Here is a 17,593-nt window from a genome sequence, read left to right on the forward strand (position 1 = left end):
CCCGTATTGGCCCATTTTGATCCCGGCCGTGAGACCATAATTCAAGTCGATGCATCCCGAACAAAAGGTATGGGATATGCCTTACTACAGAAACACGATGACCATTGGAAGTTGATAGACGCCAACTCCAGGTGGTGCACCCCAACAGAATCGCGCTACGCAATAGTAGAGCTGAAGCTGGCGGCGGCGGAGTGGGCCATCCGCAAATGCAAATCGTATTTATTAGGCCTGGCGTCGTTCACCCTTCTGATTATTCAGGCGCTCGTGTCCATCCTCGATGTTTATACGTTGGACGCCATCGATAACCCCAAACTCCAAAGGCTAAAAGAACGTTTATCGCCCTACGTCTTCAAAACCGTATGGCGAAAGGGCAAGGAGCACGCGATCCCGGACGCGCTATCCTGGTCACCGGTGGCAGATCCCAAAGTAGACGACGAGGCATCCGCCGGAGATCTATTATCATCCACCCATTATCATCTGATCAGCCGAATGAAAGCCATCTGCAGGGTGACGGGCGAGACTGACGACGACGTTGACGACACACCGCTGGACCACCTCCAGGATCCGGAACTCGAGGACATACGTGAAGCTGCAGCTGCAGACATCGAATACCGGGATCTAATCAAGGCTATCGAATCTGGATTCCCAAAAAGTCGGGAATGCACCCCGGCCCACATTCGTCAATTCTGGAATATCCGTTACAATCTATCCGTGGACGAGGGCATCGTATTGTTCGGCTACCGAATTCTTGTATCACAGGCGGCGCGACGCTTGATTTTGCAAAAATTGCACGCCACCCATCAGGGCATGGTCCGCACGAAGCGAAGCGCCCAACAGACCGTGTTCTGGCCTGGGATCACGAACGAGATCGTGGCCCTCATCGAGAGCTGCCGAAGCTGCCAGAAACGTTTATCCAGCCAGCCTCAGGAACCCCTGATGAGAGATCCCCTTCCGACTGGCGTGTTTGAAGACGTGTCTACGGACTTATTCCAATCAGGCCAGCTCCACGTGTTAGTGTATGCAGACCGGCTGTCGGGTGGCCAGTCATACACCGCTCGAGACACGATCCATCGGCACGCGAGGTCGTTCAGGCCGTCATCGAAAATTTTGTGGATCTGGGCGTCCCTGTGCGTCTACGGTACGATGGCGGACCGCAATTTGATTCCGGAGTTTTCCAATCAGCGCTCAAAAGATGGGCCGTTCTGTGGAGTAATTCCACCCCATACTACCCACAAAGCAACGGCCATGCGGAGGCCGCGGTCAGCGCAATGAAGGCGTTGGTCGAAAAAATTTCCCCATCTGGCGACCTATCTTCCGAGGAGTTCCTAAAAGGCGTTCTTGAATTCCGCAACACCCCGCGAGCAAACGGAGTATCTCCGGCCGAGATGGTTTTCGGCCATCAAACTCGTCCGATTATCCCGGCTCATCGAAAGGAATTCGTAAGCAAGAAATGGAGCCATGTAGGCGTAGTAGTGGGACTCGGACGTTATCGCGACTGCCGCATTAAATTCGCCAGCGGTAGCGTTCTATGGAGAAATCGACGATTTCTTCGGCCCATCTTTAATAACGACGACGGTGATGTTGGTTCCACTAGCGACGCCAATGGTGGAGCTGGTTCTCTCGATGGCGATATTCCTGACGGCGGCAGCAGCGACGTCGCCGTATCAAGTGGCGACCGAACAGCATCACTTCACGGTGACACTCGGAAACAGAGCGATGGAAGGGAGGATACATCTGCCACAAGTTCACCGTAGGGATCGCATCCGGAAAAAGAGGGTCATGTTCAATTGTTAATCCCTAAATGTTTATATTCCGTACGCAACATGAGCCAATCCATTCATCCCTTTATTCTAAAACATTTGGTTCCGTCAGCAATTATTATCACACTATCAATTCATCATTTCTCCCTTTATCGGCGTAATTATTTTCCCACGCTGTGTTGTTCTCTTTTCCAATATTACCTGATTTTCCGATTTACCATTTCTCTGTATCACTCCATTATGTGTGTCGCCGGACGGCAGTTATCTCAGCTCATAGTAGCCTTTACATATAATTTAGATTTTTGTGGTTTTCGGCCGTCACATATGTGTTTGTTTTATTTATATGTAACGGCTCGGGAAGAGTTGTTAGATCTTGGTCTTCTATGTTGACCGCTAGAGCCTGCCCACGCTAGTAGAGTGGGGGGCTGAGGAAGTCAGTGAGTGTGGAGTAACGGCGTGTACAACAACTGAGAGTGGCTAAACCGAGAAATACACACAGATACGTAACAATTTGGTGCATCGACCTTGCGTAGCGAACCCCTAAAAAACTCAATCTTGAATTTTAGGGAGTCGTTCCAGTCAGATCCCGTAAAAAAAACCTTGGTGTATCGGCATTTCTTTGCGTTCCCGAGAAAAAATCTTTCGTATCCCTTTGATTGTTTCAGTGAAAAAGTAGTCGACAAGTCCGTAACGCGTTCAGCGTCACAGTTTCAGTTTAGTTATCTCTTTGTATCTCGACCATCTTTGAGGGAAAAAAGGGTAGCTATGCATTAATTCACTTTACAGTTCAAACTAAACTACCGAGAAAAAATATTTTCGTTTTCGCGTAAAATTTATTTTTTGTTGTTGTCTTCATTTGTAATTCTTGAGTATATTTTTCTTGATTCCCTCCCGTAAAATCATTTCATTCTAAATTCACGTTCCGTGAGCGCTGCTAGTTTGTCTATTCAAAGCGTGTACTAGTCATTGTGTTCTCGCCACGCGGTTCCCTGAGGGTAGGATTTGAAGTATGAGTTCCCTCTCATTGTTCATTTGAACGCGGTTTGCGCTAAAATTCATTTGCCTTCGCTATTGTTTATCAGTTTCTTTTTTGGTCCATTTCATCTGTCGTTGCGTTCCTATCCTCCCACTTTGTTATCTAGCGCGCTGAATTCCAGTCCCCTTTTTCATTTTTGCGCCTTTCACGTGGCCACCAGTAGCCCGTCTACTCTGTCAAAACTGCCTCGCCATAGGAACAGCCCATTGAGCCGCGCCTTTTACGCCGCTCAACACGAATAGAGACGAATTCGTCAACGCGAAGAAAAAGTAGCTGAGCGAAGAAGAAAAGAAGCAGTACACAAGTAAGATCAGAAATCAAGACAAGAATGTATCAGTCAAGCCATCCGAGAAGCTGAAAAAATCCGAAAACAAATCTTAGCAGACCGAGCGTCGAAAGAAGCAGCCAAAACCCAACAACTAGCTGCGGTTCAAGAAGAAGAGATAGACGATGATGACGTACTCCAAATTCAAGAAGAAAGCCAAGACGAAATCGAGCACGTGGTCCTAGCGACCGGTCCAAAGTCTCTCTAGGCTTGTTGGTCCGTCTGTTATTGGGTCCAGTGCAGTCATATGCCTAAGAGCACGGTCCTAAACCTGCAAAGGTTCATTGGACCAGCTTCTAGTTGGGCTTGCTGTGTAATCAAATTTTTTTTTGTTCATTATTGTACAGACATTATGGTCCTTAATCTGGGTCTCTCGCTGTAATAATTCATGCCTTCATCAAATACAATCATTTTGTTTCATAATTTATAAAAAAAAGAGAGAAAAAACTTAAGAGAAAAAACTTCAACGGACGCCAGCGACGGTGATGATCAGCTCAATAGAAGTGGCAACCCTGCGCGGCCTTCAAGCCGCACCATGGATGTGCAGACGGGCCATACCGATAGATACCCGCCTTTGAATAATGTTCGCGCTCTCAAACAACAGAGAACCACTTAGAAGTCTCGTCTGACCAAATTAGCTAGCAAGATTTCAAAACACATGTTGGACCAAAGAAGCCGGACTATTCTCAAAAACTTTCGAGTAGAGTTTTACGCCCAAGTAAGCCAATGTATGACGGAATACAAAACAATTATTGCCCAGCAAAACGATTGATCGACGACGAAGACAAACGATGGGTCGAAGAAGCAAACATTAACACAAAACGCATTTTCGACAACATCGATAATTATATTATCAACACGTCCCGACCACCATCAGTTGCCACCCCAGTCACTCCATTGCGACTTTCGGTCACCAGTCACGCGTCAAGTCATCGCTCGTCTAATCCCAAATCATCTAGCTCGTATATAGCCATACCTTCGCCTGATTTCACAAGCGCCCTCGAAGAACGAAAGCACCGCGTTGAAGTCGAAAAACAACTTTTACAGTTGCAACTTCAAGAAAAAGAAAAAATTAAAAGGGCAGTAGAAGCCGAACGAATTTTAATGGCCGCAGACTACAATAGACTCCACAGCGACCAAGTGAAAAAAGTCCAGCTAGCCGCCAAACAACTTGCAGACGAAAATGAGAAGTTCCGAAGCGAGCTACTGGCTGAAAGAAAAAAGTTGCAAATGGGTCATGACGAAGCTAAGGAAAAGCAGCGTCTGCTACTCCTAGAACAAGATGAGCGACAAAAAGTTGAACCATAACTAAGAAAGAAAATCGCATTTTTTCAACAACAAGCGAAGCAGACAAATGATCAACCTAATGCCGAGTAAAAAAAGGTGAATAAACGTCGAACAAGATCAACTTTCAGCAGTGGACCGCCAAAAATGATGATGTTCAGTTAACAAAGACAGTAGATTTTGGCGACCTCAGTCGGAACCCGAGATCAGTGTTCCATCTTCCCAAAATGGATTTAAAGCCATATGATGGAGATCCCAAGAAATGGCAAGATTTCATAAAGATTTTTTGGGATTTAGTTCATTTCGATCTCTGTCCGATGAAATCAGGAGTGGCCTGGGTGATTCACTCAGCAGTCCGTCTTTGTATTATGAAGCTTTAGCAGAACTAGAAACTACGTACGGACATCCGCAAATAGTTTCCAGAGCTTATATTCAGTCTTTGATTGAGCTCCCAAAAGTTCCCAGCAATGATTACAAGACCTTGCTGAAAATTTTCAAGCTCTCACTGGTGCTGTATCTTCATTAAAGAACGGAGGTTACGAGCACGAATTGAAGTCGTCTGGAATTCTTGAAATCAATCTTGCCAAACTCCCCGCGGAGCTACAAAGCAGTTGGGGGAAGAAGATCGTGAAAAACCACCCAGTCTGCCTCACTTTGCAAGATTTTTCTCCATGGATTCAAACGATCGCTAAAGTTGAAATGATGGCAAAACATTGTCAAATTTCTACAGCAACGACACCTAAACAAGTGAATAAACATGGAAAAAAGCATGACCGGCAGCCGGAAAATAAAACTAAACATCCAGCGACAATAAATTCTATTAATCAAAAACCTTCCGCTCCTGCCCAGAAAGCTCCCGCCCAGAAATCTGTAAAATTTCAAGAGATCAACACATCGAAAACGCTAACGTGCCTATTATGCCGAGAAGACCACCGCCTAGCCCAGTGCAAGCAATTCATTTCGCTGTCGCTAGAAGAAAGAGCCAACATGATTGAGCGATGGGGTTGTTGCCTGCGCTGCTTAAGTAAAGGTCATATTATGCGCGAGTGCATCAGCAGAAAGAAATGCAACGTTGACGAATGCTCTTTACTGCACCATCCTCTGCTACGCGATGCAACTCGGATCTTCCTACCACCTCAGTCAAAAGAACCAAATAAATCAGCAACAGCAAATAAGCCAGCCATCAAGAAAAATGTCGGCACGCATTTGATTCAAGAAAATTCAATCACGACGCTTCTTCTTACGGTGCCAATCGTAGTCGAAGCCAACGGCATTCAGAAAAAATCAGTTGGCCTCTTAGACCCTGGAATCCAAGCCTGTTTGATCGTCGACAAACTCGCAAAAAATCTTAAACTGGAAGGACCAATCGAGTCATCACCACTCAGCACGTTCCATGGCGATGATCTTAAAAATAAAGTAGGAAAAGTAGCCTTCAACGTCTTAACAAGCGACGCCAGCAAATCGTTTAATGTCAAAGCCGCTTACACGGTGCCACGGCTGGAAATCCATACGGCAAAAGTCGACTCGACGGCATTTAAACATCAATGGGATCACCTCACCAATATTGAGCCGATCAATGCAAACTTGGCGCAATTAGAAGTTTTATTAGGTTGCGATGTGATGCGAGTTCATGACGCCCTCGATTCTCGATATCCATCCGAAGAAGATGATGCCCCTGACGGAATCAAAACACATTTTTGCTGGTGTATTACTGGTCCAGTTCCTTCAGTCATGCTGAACCCGTCCGTAAATGCAATCTCAACTCACCGCTTTTCCGACCAACCTCTTCAAGACTTTGTAATTCAATTTTGATTGACAAAAACCTTTGGCGTTCGTCCTCTGTCGACTCCACTCCTCTCGCATGAAGACAAAATTGATCTGAAGATTCTCCAAAAAACTACACATCATAATGGCGAGCGATACGAGGTGGGGCTTATGCTTCGCAACCCACAAACCTGTCTTCCTGACAACCGATAAGTGGCCATCCTTCATTTTAATTCATTGGAAAAACGATTCAAGCGTGATCCAGCATTTGCAGGGCGTTATGCCAAAGTCATGACGGGATACATTTCGTTGGGCCACGCCAAAGAAGTAGACGACGCGAAACCAGCCTCTCCAGGTGCCATCTGGTATTTGCCTCATCATGGAGTGGGCAATCCTCACAAACCAGAAAAAGTGCGAGTTGTTTTTAACCCGTCAGCCCGCCATCGAGGAACTTCACACAACGACCAGCTCTATAAAGGCCCCGACCTTTTAACCAGTTTGATTGGCATCCTCCTTCGATTTAGGCGTTTTCCGGTTCCAATTTCTGGTGACATCGAAAAATTGTACCACCACGTGTTAGTTCCGTCCCAACAACAATCTTTCTTTCGGTTCATTTGGAAAAATCCAGACGACATGGGATCACCAAAAACATTCCAGATGACCGTGCATGTATTCGGCGCTGTATCTTCTCCCACAAGCTGCATTTATGCCTTAAGAAAAACGGCAGAAAACTTTGGTTCCCGCTATCCATCAGCAGCCGATCGGGCACTGACAAATATATATGTCGACCACTATTTGGATTCAACTGAGACGGAAGAAGAGGCTGCCGAAGTCGTGAAAAATGTGTCCGTCTTGCTGAAATGTGGCGGTTTTAAGATGGCACAGTGGCTTTCCTCTTCCCGTGCAGTGTTGGCAACCCTCAACAAATCCGATCAACTACCGATCGAACGCACGCTGGGTCTGCTATGGAACTGCCAGGACGATTCATTCAATTTCAAATCATCCATCCAATTCACAGCTAAAACAAAACGGCAAGTGCTCCAGCAAGTTGCTTCGGTTTTTGACCTTGTGGGTTTTGTGGCCCCGATTGTCAGGAGCGCAAAAATTCTACTCCAAGACATTTGGAGATCTGGATGTGATTGGGACGACCCGCTTCCGCAACGTCTTTTATCCGTTTGGATTTCATGGGCGACCGAACTCCAAGCCATCACTTCAATCAAAATTCCGAGGTGTTTCCCATTAAACGAAAAACCTATTTCATATGAAATCCATGTCTGTATGGACGCATCTGAGTTCTACTCTGTCGCGGGCAGTAAAGAGCTTGGTCCAATCGCAGCGAAGATTTTAAAATGGTGTGACTCACAAACGGTTTTACAATGGATTCATTCCAAGTCTTGTAAATACCACGCCTTCGTGGACCATCGCGTCACAGAAATATTGGACAGCAGCAGCGCCACCCAGTGGAGGCACATTCCGGGAGAGTTGAATCCCGCTGATGATTGTTATCGAGGGATTCCAGCCACTCATTTATCAACCCAACATCGATGGTTTCGTGGGCCTGATTTTCTTTCTCTGCCTCAGAGCTCCTGGCCAGCAAGCATCACAATCGCCGAACCCTCTGCCGATGACCCAGAAATTTCACCAGTAAAGTGCGTCGGCTATGTACAAGTGGCATACGACCACCCTTTCTTCAGGCTTATTCAAACTTCGTCAAATCTACATAAGTTGAAAAGATATGTAGCCTGGCTACTTCGCTTTGTCAACAACCAGTCTCTTAAACCCGACTCCCGCAACGTCTCTCCGTTTTTAAAGGCGCCGGAGCTTCGAGAAGCTTTACGATTTATCATTCGCGTGCACCAGCGCCATTTTTTCGACGAGGAGATACGATGCTTAAAACTTAAAAAGCCTGTGCCTACTGCCTCTCAGCTAGCCACACTCACACTAGTGTTAGATACCTTCGGCATCATTCGAGTTGGAAGCAGGATTCAAAATTCGTCGCTTCCAGAAGATGTCAAACATCGGATCGTTTTATTATCAGACAGTGAACTGGCCATAATGGTAATCAGTGACATTCATAAACTCAATATTCTTTCTGCTACTGAACCAACTCTACACCATCTACGCGCCCAGTACCATTTTCTTCACCCGAGAGCCACCATCAACAAAGTCATTTGCCATGGTTTTCCGTGCAAGCTCAAAACAAGCCAACCAGATCCCCCTCTGATGGGCCCCCTTCCAGCGATTCGTCCGAAGTCTCACCATCCGCCTTTTACCAATGTCGGAATTGTTTTTTGTTTACCTTTATTCGTCGTCATGTTTACCTGCTTGGACTGCCGTACGGTTCATCTCGAGATCGCAGATTCGCTTAACTTGGAATCAATCGTCAACGCAATCTCTTGCTTCGCCGATCACCGTGGTTTGCCCAAGTTGTGCTACAGTGACAATGGCACTAATCTGGTAGCAGGGGAACAAGAAATCAACATAGCACTGTCACGTTGGAAGCCGCAAGAACTGGTGCAAAAAATAAAAAAATTTAAAAACCAACCCGTTGAATGGCGTTTCAGCCCCCCAGCAGCTCCGCATTTTGGAGGCTCGTGGAAGCGTTTAATAAAATCTGTGAAAACCGCTCTACGGGGCATCCTGAACGAGCGGTCTGTCAACGATGACGTCCTTCTGACAGCGATTGTGGCAGCAGAAGCGCTCCTCAATTCCCGTCCCTTAAGACACGTGAATGTTAACCCCGATGATACGGAGGCTCTTACACCCAATCAGTTACTTCGCGCTCATCCCGGGTTCAATTTGGATTTTCCTCCGGGTGCCCAGCCATCCAGTCACAAGCGACATCAACACGCCCAACAGCTTATAACGCACTTTTGGAATCGCTGGCTACGCGAATATGTTCCCAATCAGATCGAGCTCCGGATTTGGCTCCATGAGCGTCGAAATCTAGCTGTTGGAGATCTTGTCATTGTCGTCACTGCAAACTTTCCTCGAGGATATTGGCCAATAGGTCGAGTGGTCAACGTTCACCAAGGTCCAGACGGATTCATCCGTTCAGCTGACGTTAAAGTCGTCCGTGCTCTCCCACTTTCAACCAAAAAAGGCAACGGACCGACTGATCTCAACTGTACCACTCATATCTACACTCGCCCCGTTCACAAGCTTCGTCTCTTGGAAGAAGACAGATCGGATGTTTTCGGAACCGGAAACAGGACCGGCTAGGTTCCAGACGCTTAATTTCTGTTACATTTGGCAACGTCATAGAGACAAAGTATTGTACTTTTCCCGCTGTCATTCTTCTCTCTTCTTCCTTGATTTCTCTAATTTTCCTCAGTTCTCGTTGTTCCTTTGACTCTATCGAGCCGACTGGCACTCGCCTCTTTAGTTTTAAAAAGCATTCTTGATTTAAACAAGATATTTTCTATTGTGGCAAAACCGGAATATAAACCTTTTTTTTTTGTTCCAACAAACTAGTTTCGATAGGCTTACTAAAAAAAGCGTATTCGATGCATCGACTAGTGTGAACCTCCGACCAGAATTGGTTTCTCTGGGAGATGATCTTGATCTGGTGCAATCTAATGCAACCTACTACAACTGTGGGTATCTTATATTTACCAGAAAAGATGAGATCAATTGTGACAAGTGCCTCGCTTCGCTTACGTCCGAAAAAAGTGAGCTACCCAGTGAATTAGCACATAATAACACCCTTAAGAGCAAAGGATTCCTCCGTTTTGCTTCACTCGGCTTTTATTAAACCATCGCCAAGTTGGAGAGTATTCTTCAAAAGCACATAAAATCAGAGGAAGCCTACATCAGGGATTCTTTTGAGCTAGTTATCAAGACAATTGTTCGTGACGGCCTCAGCATTCTTTCCATATGTTGCGAGGAACATCGAGCTGAAGTTGTATCTTTTCTGATCTATGAATACGTTGCATTCCGCTATCACATCAAATCCAAGCGCGTCAAAAATGAGGCTCAGCAAAAATTGAAAGATAAGCAAAAAACAAACACCAAAAAATGTCCAAATTGGTTGTGTAATATGTTTTCAATTTGCAATACAGTGTATCGATGTATACAGTGAAATGTATACAGTTGTAATACAAAGATTCAGTTGAAATGAAAAATTTTAAGCAAAATAACTTACTTTTCGCGGCTTAGCAATGTAATGTTATGACTGATCCGGGTAGTCAGCGCCTCTAGTGGATGCCCGGATTTTAGTTTAAAAAATTAGCAGACGAATCGTCAAAATCAGGTCTCACAGACGACAGTTCGTAGAACTCTAGTTTATAGACCATGGTGTTGGTGTCGGGCAAAATACATATTCTCGAACTAAAAAGAGCTGTTTTTCTGTATCTCGAAACATAGCGGGTAATCCCTTCCTCCCAGTCATATATGAAATTAAAATATTTATTATCGGGGAAACTTTATGCCCGAAATCAATAAATTTTACAGAAATAGATAGCTCTCGGTGAAAGCTATTATTTCTGAAAAAGATATGAAAAAATATTCACAAACATAAAAGTTAAAGTCAAGATTTTTTTGCAGTTTTTGCGCTCTATAGACATACTGGACCTAATAGATGTAAGGAAAAAATGTCATTCTTTTTCAAATTTTTTGTTTATGAATATTTTTTAATAATTTTTTGAGTAATGGATAGCACCTTTCCGTTGTCACATAATTCATTTTCACTTTCTTTATTTGCCGGCTGGCGTATGCAATTATTACTTCATCTTTGTGGTGAATTTGTGATAAAATGGCGCCAATTCCATAATTGCAGGCATCTGTGAAGAATAAAAATTGTCGGAAAAATTCAGGATACGATGATATGGGCTCTGTTTTGAGGAACGTACGTAGGGTTGTAAAAGCTACTTCTTCTTCTTTTGTCCGCACAAAGAGCTCTTTAATGGCATTTTTATTAGTCTTCTTTGTCAATATTTGGGCTATAGCACCGAATCCTTTGATAAATCTTCTGTAGCATCCAGCTAATCCAAAAATGATCTCACTTCGTCCCCTGATTTTGCCACTGGATAGTTTTTCGAATTTTGCTGCGGTTCGAGGAAATTCGGTCACTAGAGATAATATTCCCATGGTAGTTAACGCTTTCTTTCGCAAACTGACACCTTTTAAATTTTAACTTGAGTATGCTTTTTTGATTAAGCTGAATACTTCTCGGATCTTCCAGATGTTTTTTTTTTTAAGTTTTAGAAAAAATTGTAACGTTGTCAAGGTAGACTAATGCTTTCTTTCCTCAGGATGTAATTTTTTGTTCTCTATACTGATGCCGGCGTGTTACATAATCCGAATGGCATCCGTTTGAATAGTAGAAATTGTCTTCTCGAATAAATTCTGACTTTTAAATATTCTTCTAGTTCAATCTGCAAACATCCTGAGTCTAAATCAAGTATAGTAAAAACCAACATTTTACCAAAAAATTGATCAATTGTAATATTTATCGGCAGTCCTATGTCCGGTGTAAAAATGAATGGAAATCCTGGAAGTAGATTGTAGTGACATCGACATATTTTTGCTTTGAAAACCGTACAATTCAAAGAGAGCGTAGTCATCTGTTTAGCTAATGTCATCAACATGTAGGTGCAAACTTTTCCAGGTTGATCTCCTGATAAAAATATTGTTTACATTCATCCACACAGTATGAACTCGTGCTTGAATGCGGCGTCAACTCCTAAGATGCAGGTCTCTGAGATTCCGCTTGTATAATGATGAATTCTTGCTACAGGCTGCAAGTTCCATAGTCTATTTGTAGTGAAATTTTATCTAGGTTTGGAGCTTCTTGTTGTGCACGTCAAATAAATCCATGTCGATTTCCACACTGACCAGTTGCATTTCCGACTGTAAGGATCTGTACATTTTTTGTTTAGAAGGCTTCTGCAGACCAGGCAGGAATGTCTGGGTCGAACAGGGCTTGAAATGGAATTTTTCCTATGGAGAGTGATATTTTCGTGGTTTTATTCAATAACGTGATGTGTGCAATTTTTCCGGGATTTAATATTTCCAAAGGGTACTCTACCAACTGACCTAACGAAGCAGTTGGTACCTAGGCGTCTAACTGGCTTTGACAAGGTAGATTTGGCCTATCCTATGGTTTAGCCAGGCAGTTGTTTGATTTATGGCCGATGGCACGTCAGTTGTAGCAGATGGGTGGGTTTTCTTCTTCTGGAATTTTATACTGAAATTTTTGCATTCTTCCTATAAAGGTCCAGGTTCCAGGTATTTCAGTATAGATGGGAGTCTTCTCAGAACAATGAGAAAACTTTGAATACATTGTCAAAAACATGCACTTTTTATATGGGAGTTTGTCAGTTTGAAGGTAAAAGGGGAGGGGTTTACTTTCACTTTCGTGGCCAGTAATCTGCTTGAGGGAATTTCCTCCTCTTTTAATCTTTCTACTTGTCTATTTTTGAGCCAGCATGTTTCATTTCTCCCCCCCCCCTTTGGAAAGAAGAAACTGGTCCACCAATTTGAGTTTTTTCTTGTTTCTCCCGACTACTTTTTTGCTTCCGGGATAAGAATAGTTGAAATATAAAATGTTTTTCTTTCACCAACTACTTGTTGCTTGGGATACATGTATAACAAAATGGAATTCTGAATTTTTGCTGAACTTTAAGCCTCGTTATTTCATGTGTATTTTCATGTGTTCTTTCTTCCTTTTGTTACTATTTGTTTTTCTTTACTCATCGTAATTTCTTCGGAATGCTGCATCTCACTTGTATCCCAGGGAGGATTATAGAGGAGAAAGCAGTTCTATCCCGCAATGTAACCCACAGCTAACCGGGGAGTGGAAGTCGCCACCAGTTGGCAGCACAATGAGGTAGAGAGGAAGTTTTTCAGTAGGGTGTATGGGAAACAAAGCGAATAAATGGGAAAAAGGACATGAAAATGCAATAAAATAACAGAAATTTTTTTCACTGTAGTATGTTATTATTTCTTGGATAATACGCAATATTTAAAATCAAATGTTATATTAATGATTAGTTAATTAATGAAAGTTTTTTGCTTTCCACGTTGACTTTTCTTTCACCCTCTTTTTTTCTGTTATTTGGAGTTTTTTTTTCTTTAGCAATGCATTTTATTCTAGTGCACATGAAATCGATGATGATTTCAAGTCATGAAGACTATCCTGTGTTCTTCACAACCAACTTGGGGTAGTTTGTCCGCTACAAGCGAAGTTAGAATTTCCGTGAAAGAATTTGGACGAAACATTTGCCCAATTTTTGATAATCTCCGTGACTAACATCATCATCTACTTCCTTTACCAAAATTTAAAATTTTTTTAAAGTTAGTTTTTTAGGTTTTCCCTCTTAGTTTTGTTTTGTCTCCACTTTTGACGAGCATTTGCAAAGATCTTCCTATACCATGCCGTATCCCACAAAGTGCACGTGGTGGGTTTTCCTTGAAAGTGCGTTGTTGTCCCGATTCCCAATTCCCTTCCCCTGTATGGTAGATGCTGCGTTGTTTTGGGGCACTAGGTTGGGCTTCGTGCATTTCTGGATGTCTCTTCGTGGTTAGGGGTGCAGTTCTAGTCATTCTTGTGAATGGCTGTTCTATAACTTCTTCGGGACTATAGGCTGTGTCCGTGATCATGCATGATCAGTTGGAAGTCTTCTCAGAACACTGAGATTACTCTGAACACATTGTAAAAAACATGCACTTTTTATACGGGAGTTTGAAGGTAAAAGGGGTGGAGTTTGCAATCATTTTCACTTTCATGAGCGGTAATCTGCCTAAGGGGATTTTGTGTACGTGCGTTCCTTTGTTAACCTTTTTACTTGACTCTTTCTTGATCCAGCATGATACATTCCTGTGTATAGTCTCAATTGCCCAAAATTTCCAATTGGCTATCTCTTTTTCCATATATTTTTTGCTTAAGTTTTTCCGCAATCTTTTAGTGAGTGATCTTTGTAGCCGCAAAAGTAACATATGATGCCGGGCTGTGACGGTCTCGGGTTAGGGGCCATATGTTTAGTGGAGACATATTGTGCTGACCCAGGGCTAGTGGGGTGGTTTCGGTGCAGTTGGTTATAGTTTTGAGCATTATTTTGTTGAAACGCTTGAAAATTTTCAGGAAAGTTTCCGCTATATTGTATGGGTTTATTGCAAAAGTTTAGTTATATTCAAATTGTCCTCTGTATATTGTTCGCTTTATGCAATGATGTTAGCAGAGGAATAGATAATTGCTTGATCTCTTCCGGTAGGCCAATTACTGTTTCTCAGATTGTTTAGAAAGGTCACCTGTTGAGAGAAATTTTTTGTAAAGGTTTTTTCCTAGTATATATTTAATTTATTTAAATAAAACGGTAATGGTATATATTTATTGTTAGTTATCCTTACAGTCGGAAGAGGACTCCGTGAAGGGTTTGCTTGAATGATGGTTTGTGGAACGCACTGAGAAAATTGTTTTCCGGTGTACGGGTTGTTATTAACGCAATGCACTGATTTACTTCTGCCAGAAAAGAAAGGGTCAGTATTAGGTCTTTTAAAATCTTAAAAACTCTGCATTAGCAAATAAAGGACCGATCACGTCTTGGATCCGTTGGCAAAAAGCTATATTAAATAGCATGGGTTGTATAAAGGCAGCTGTAGAAGAAAATTCAACTTTATTGACAGGTAGAATCGGAGAACAGCCTGGGGTATGGACGTCACTTCCTGCAGTAACAGTGAAACAATAATTAACTCCGCTTGGCACTTTAATGACTCTTATTCAGGGGGTCGTGATTATAAGCATTATGATCCGTACAGTAATTCTTAAAGAGCTTGCTGTAACCCAGACGGCACAAAACATGCCTAAGGAACTCCTACGGAGTATTTTGTGGGAGGGATAGGACATCCTAGGGAATGCCTATAAGCCTTCCAAAATGAATCTCCTGAACTTCCCAGTGTCACTCCTCACAAGCTCCAACGGATCTCCCGCCTTTTAAAGACTACCTTATAACCGCCTTGGTGCATCCCATTGTATCTGCCCTTTTTTATACTTCTTTCCCAGCAAGTTGTATACCCTTATTTGAAAATAAAAATACATAAAACATACGCATTTAAAAAGATTTTTCTCCTGATGTGGCTTCCTCTCTTTATTTTTTACGAAAAGAAAAATGTAGGCTGCGATTGTTCAAAAGTACGCCAACGCCATATAAGAATCCTATAAGAAATGAAATTTTTAAAATAAACTTAGGCCAAAAACAAATTATATTCATGAGTACGTTATAGAATTGGATTGGTTATAAAATTGGTCCGACGTGACCTACGAACATTTGCTTCAAAAAATTCGGAATCTTGACATTCCCTAACTTGTAAAAGTTCGTTTCCCAAACCAATAAATCTAAATGTTTAACCGCCCTACTACTTTGGCAAAAAAATTTTTGTTTACTACCCCTACCTTCTGATTCCTGACACTTTAAACCCCTCGGCTTACTCTACCCATCATATTGTTTCTTACAACTAAACAATAATTCACAAAACTGTACCTTTCTTTGAATGATTAGATTGTTGGAGGACAATGATGTTCGAAGTCCAAAGTAGCACCGATGGCTGCTATACCTATAGCACAATTAAAAATATTATTTCACTTATCCATCTTATATAAGTGAATAACTAACCGGTAGCTGAACTTCACCAACTACGAAGAAGAAGTGATGAACCCAGTGGACAATGTTATTCGAAGTCCAAAGTAGCACAGTGGCTGCTATGACTATAGAACCATTTAAATCATTATTTCACTAGTCCAATTTATATAGGTGAGTAACTAACTTTAGCTGAACTTCACGAACTGCGAAGATGGAGTGACGAACCCAGTGGACAATGTTGTTCGAAGTCCAAAGCAGCACAGGGGTTGTATGCTATACCTACAGCACAATTGAAACTGTAAATTATGTTATTTAATCTTATTAATTATAAATTTACCTGCTGGTGGCTGCAGTTTACCAATTGCAAGGAAGATCTCCTGGTAAACCTAAACAAGAACAAATGGATTTTCCGGGGGAAAAAAATCTCACTGAATCAGAAATGGCGACTTAAAAAGACGAAGACAAAGAAGACTCTGACGTTTTTGAAATAAAAGTACACTTGGCTTAGACGTTGCCTGTTACAAAAACGTCGTTGCCATTTATTTATTTTAGTCTGGGGGAAAAATTCAGACTCATTACTGTTGAAATGTGTATACAAACTATGTTGGTTGCGTAAACCAATCATGATACTGGCGAGTGTTTGGGAAATTCCCTCTTCTCTCCTTCCTATGTTTTCTTGGTAGTCACGAATTTCCTTTTCTGGTTTTGTCCACTCTGTCTATGCGTTCACTGAGTCTTCGGTAGTCTCTTGAGATAGGCATGTTAAATGTTGTCTACTCAACAAAGTTATGTGAATTCTCCAGTTATAGACAGAGGTATCTATATTTATTTGTAATAATTACTACGACAGACAACGCATTATTATGTGGACTACCTATAAGGCTCCAAACAAGTCCAAAAACCATGTTTAATATTCATTGAAAGCTGGATGTTTTTCGGCGGGCATGGGGAAGAAGTGTTCCCTTTTAAGCTCCCGTATAACCTTCCCATGGATGTCCCAAAACAATCTCTAACTTTTTTGTACGACGGGAAGGCTACTGGAAGTTCAAGGGAACTTTTGTGCTGTCTGGGTATCTCAGCCGGTGGTAGCTTGCTTTTCTCTTGTTGTGTTAATTGTTACTCTACACATTGAATGTTCAAATGAAACCGCACTTCGTTTATTTGGTTGATCACTGCTTGTTGGTTCATTTTGGACCATGGTAGCGTTACAGCTCTTGGGGGAGTCCGAAAGGGTACTAGTAGGTTCTTCGATAGTATTACGGCAAGGGCAATGGAAGGGTTATTTGTTTCCCCTTGTTTGGTCGGTAGTAAAGGTGGCTTCCTATCTTCACCGTCAGGTGTTTTTGAATCGACGTCCGTATGGCCGTTATCTGTGGAAGGTGGCGATACTTTTATCAAGTCGATGATTCACGCAAGAACTAAAGTACTGCTTGACACAATTTCCTTAAAATTTTGCCAGTAAGAGGGTTTCTGCTTGCTTTCGAAAACAAGGTTTTTCTCCACAAGATCAGAAAGCTTAAGAAATTTGTAGCTAACGGTAGAATGGGTAGGTCTCTTGAGTCTTAGAAAGAACCAATGGAAGTGCAAGAGAATTGGCAGTAGGCCAAGATGGTTGTAAAAAAGCGATATCGCTTTCACTATGCAGTATTTTTTTGCACTTTACTAAGGTTTTATTTCTAGCACCCGTATACATCGACAATATCGTTGAGTTCAATAACCGCTGCCACCAAATGTAGAGTAACTCGTACACGCATCCTCTTCTCTATGTAAAATACAATTGATAAAAGCGAAGCTTTACCCAAAACGTCGTGTATTGATCGGTGCAAGAAATAAGACAAGCGAAAGT

The 17,593-nt window shown here is 42.4% G+C and overlaps 1 long non-coding RNA gene and 1 pseudogene across 1 annotated transcript; one reads left to right on the forward strand and one right to left on the reverse strand.

Annotated features, from left to right (window-relative positions):
• The first annotated feature begins 1,268 nt into the window (after positions 1-1,268).
• On the forward strand, positions 1,269-4,208 carry LOC116927498 (annotated as a pseudogene).
• A 10,321-nt stretch (positions 4,209-14,529) lies between these two features.
• On the reverse strand, positions 14,530-16,195 carry LOC116927801. Its single transcript, XR_004396780.2, has 5 exons — positions 16,085-16,195; positions 15,932-16,026; positions 15,781-15,872; positions 15,649-15,721; positions 14,530-14,833 (listed from the first exon to the last, which is right to left on the reverse strand). It is a non-coding gene; the product is annotated as an uncharacterized LOC116927801 (long non-coding RNA).
• Between the last annotated feature and the right edge of the window lie 1,398 nt (positions 16,196-17,593).

The sequence above is a fragment of the Daphnia magna genome, linkage group LG7, assembly GCF_020631705.1.
Source record: "Daphnia magna isolate NIES linkage group LG7, ASM2063170v1.1, whole genome shotgun sequence".
NCBI lineage: Eukaryota > Metazoa > Arthropoda > Branchiopoda > Diplostraca > Daphniidae > Daphnia > Daphnia magna.